The sequence below is a fragment of the Larimichthys crocea genome, chromosome I, assembly GCF_000972845.2.
Source record: "Larimichthys crocea isolate SSNF chromosome I, L_crocea_2.0, whole genome shotgun sequence".
NCBI lineage: Eukaryota > Metazoa > Chordata > Actinopteri > Sciaenidae > Larimichthys > Larimichthys crocea.
In genome coordinates, this window is record NC_040011.1 from 13,085,059 (window position 1) to 13,088,653 (window position 3,595).

General features: G+C 37.1%; 1 protein-coding gene across 2 annotated transcripts in view; it reads right to left on the reverse strand.

Annotated features, from left to right (window-relative positions):
• The window catches only part of pde6a (phosphodiesterase 6A, cGMP-specific, rod, alpha), a 30,847-nt gene extending 29,743 nt beyond the window's left edge, over positions 1-1,104 (reverse strand). Inside the window, exon 1 of one of the 2 annotated variants that reach the window (XM_010749859.3) lies at positions 1,021-1,104. The gene's annotated coding sequence lies outside the window, so the exon portion shown is untranslated. The remainder of the gene's footprint in view (positions 1-1,020) is intronic. The other variant, XM_027289793.1, reaches the window with a different exon arrangement.
• Positions 1,105-3,595: the final 2,491 nt, after the last annotated feature.

The window sequence follows — 3,595 nt, forward strand, 5'->3', positions numbered from 1 at the left end:
TGTCTCAAACAGCTCCCGTGAAGTAGTCTAGGGGCAGTAATAAGTGCTGAGACTGTACCAAAACAATGAGCTGAAAGATGTTAAAGAGATCAATGCAGCAGTTAGACAGCTGTTAAACAAGGTGACCTCCGTTTTTAAGCTGCAGCACGCAGGTCGAACAGAAGGCAAAACCTTTGCTTCAAAGCACATAAAGCACCTTCTACCGAACCCGTTTGCCGTGTGAAAGCGAGCCTCGTGCTGCAGAGACCTTCCTCTCCAAGGCATGAGCATCGCCAAGACCTAACCTATCTAACAGCAGGATGAGAGGACGGGTCCAGACATCCTTTTAGACTGCCGCAGCAACACTCTGCCTTGGCGGGAAGGGTTCAAGAAACAGCTGCGATTTCTAGGAGAGGGGAAAGCTGCATGATTGGTCTGTCACACCAACCTCTAATAACACTGAAACCAAAACCACACGATCACACACCATTTGTCCTCCCTCAAAAAGTTACTCCCCACTGTTTGTCACCATGCCGACAATATGAGCGCCGCGGAAACAAACATAATGAGCCTGAAGCTCCATGTGAATCCAGGACGTTCACAGACATGTTTTGCACTACATGCTGTTGGCAGTTTTTTTTTTATTGCTGGTTTCTGTGTTGGCAAAGCTTCTCCTGAAGCTCCTGAGCTTGACAAAGTGAAAGCATGCTTGGGGGAAGAGGCTGCACAAAGGCAATGATTGACACAGCATTTCAGGGACCTTTTGGCTCGGAGCAGTTTCTTGCAAATGCCATAAAGAACACTAGAAGGAGCCAGAGGAAGCTCATTTCTTCTTTATTATCTCCTGAACTACAGCCAGGGATTTCAGAAACAGTTTCAACAAATATGACAAAGAGTTCTTTTCCAAGAGATACAAGAACATTAATTTGTTACTTCTTATGATTATTTGTCTCATTTGTCCAAGTTACGTCACAGAGAAAATGTATAAAGTTATTATAACAGATCCCACTGATCATTTTAACAACAAGCGAACTGTCCTACCTGTTAAATTCCTTGTATTGTCTCCAGCAAAGTGTATAATCCCTCTGTCCGGCTAACTGACTCTGCAGGTGTCTGAGAAAAGAAAAGGGATTACCAGGATGGTTTTAAATGGTCATGTGTGTGACATAAGCCTGCATCCAATTACAACACTGGGATTATGATACCCTCCAATGATTAAAGACACAACCTGGGATTCCTTTCTCTCCGATGACCACGTGTTTGCATGTTTTTTTCCGCAGATACCTCGACCCAAAACCCTTTTTAGGAGTATCCATGTACACATGTAAAGAAGCAGATGTACACACAGTTAAACCACCTTTATAAGATGTAAACACAGCCACACAGGGCACTCTGTCAGTCATTTTGAAGGAGACTCGTGCTTTGTTGACAACCCTAAATACTGCCATACCTGAAGTCAGAAATGCATTTCATAATAAAATGTTTATTACTATCAGATTAAGTGTTTAATATATTAAACAAGATACATTCTGTTCTTTTAGATTACATTAATTACATAACCTATAATGTTTTCCACACTCTGTAGTCCTTACATGTTACATGTTGGTAGGAGGGGGGTTAAACTATGCAAAGAGATATTACAAATGATCTTATAATGTCCCAACTTCAACATAAAAATGACCCCATTGAGGTTTCCAAACAATAAAAGATAAGTGGTTCATATCAGGAGGAAACCAAAGGTTTGTATTTCAGAAGAAAATACTCAGTCCCTGGTTGAATACATGTCAGTTACAAAGGATCCTGAAGTTTTCAGGGTGAAGAAAACCGCCCACATAAATCAGTCTTGCAACACGGTCCACTTCCTTTGCTGTTCATCAAATGACACACAGCACACAACTTTGCTGTTTATTACGTTGCTTAACAATCCGTTTGGTCAAGAACTCATTTATTCATCTAGTAGTACATTGGTTATTTTATTCTTTATGAACTGCCAACCCTATCAGTATGAGTGGTTCAAGTTAACTATGAAATAAGGCCTGGATAACATGAAAACTGTTGTTTGAACACACATATATATATTTCATCTTTCATATTTTCATTTTCTTATTTAGTTCATCTGCCCATGTCATCTGTGAACACAGCATGTGAGTGTAACCAACACTCACCAACACCAACTCCCTATTTTGACACACCCTTAGTAAGCATTGCATTACGCTTCCTCCTGCAGCTCATATTGTATCATGTGTCGTCCTCCCCTGGTGATGAACCACAAACACCAGGCACCCTCACACTTTGTTTAAGGACTCTGAGCGAGAACAGAAGGCACATCGGCGGTGATAAGAAAACAAAACTTTTCAGGACTGTGCAGCTGCTTTCATTTGTATGGTGTCAGCCAGTGCCTTTAAATATGATATCATATCAATCACTGAAGGTCTGTGCAGAGAGCTGCAAAGAAAAATAGGTGTGCTCACTATCCCTGGATACTGTATCACAAATATTTCCACTGTTTCTGTTCCCATTTTCAAAATGTTGGTTTAAGATTCGAGCTCAGCTGTGATATTTGGCACACTGTTCAAAACTTACAAAGACTTAAGGACTTTTGAATAAAGCCTGTTTGTTTATTTGGAAAATGTGTACCAGGATGTAACACAGGATGGAGACCTTTCTCTAAGGGGTCACGCCTGATGGACGTGACGTGCTGATCAATATACTCCTGTTCCTCTGACATTGCATTGATTTACTGGACTACCCTTTGTTTTCTTGGAGTCTCAAATTAATTATGGCATTCTTCGGAAAACAATGTTTCGTTATCTTGAGGTTTTGAGAAAATTATCTTGTTATCTTGGGATAACAACATTTGTTGAGAAACCAAATGAAATTAATTAGTTATCATGAGGAAACGGAGGAAATAAAATGTAATATTTTTTTCCCTTAATGTTTATTTGTTATTACATAAACTTGTGACAACTGTGATGTGACAGACTTGTAATCTTACATATAAATAAAGTTCTAGTTATAACTGTGGTGACAGGTTATTGGTTGAAAATATCTTCATGAATATTTATTATAGATAGACACTTTTTAAATTAGTAATTAACTTAAGAGACTTAAAATAATAATCAATCAAAAATAGCTTAAATGATGGTGATGAATCTTGAAATTTTACATTTATGGATGTGAAATTTCCCTAATAAAATAAAGGGGTTGACAATAGTTTCTTTCCTTTGTATTCAAAATAAGTAATAATGTTTTATGTTTTGTTTTCTTTGTATTCAAAATAAGTAATAATGGTTTTATGTTTGGTTTTCTTTGTATTCAAAAAAAGTAATAATGTTTTTATGTTTTCTTTCCTTTGTATTTAGAATAAGTAATAATGTTTTTATGTTTTGTTTTCTTTGTATTCAAAATAAGTAATAATGTTTTTTATGTTTTCTTTCCTTTGTATTCAAAATAAGTAATAATGTTTTTATGTTGTTTTCTTTGTATTCAAAACAAATAATAATGTTTTTATGTTTTCTTTCCTTTATATTCAAAATAAGTAATAATGTTTTTATGTTTTGTTTTCTTTTTCTACATCTCGGTCTCTGCGGGTCACGTGACGTCAGCCTCACGTTGC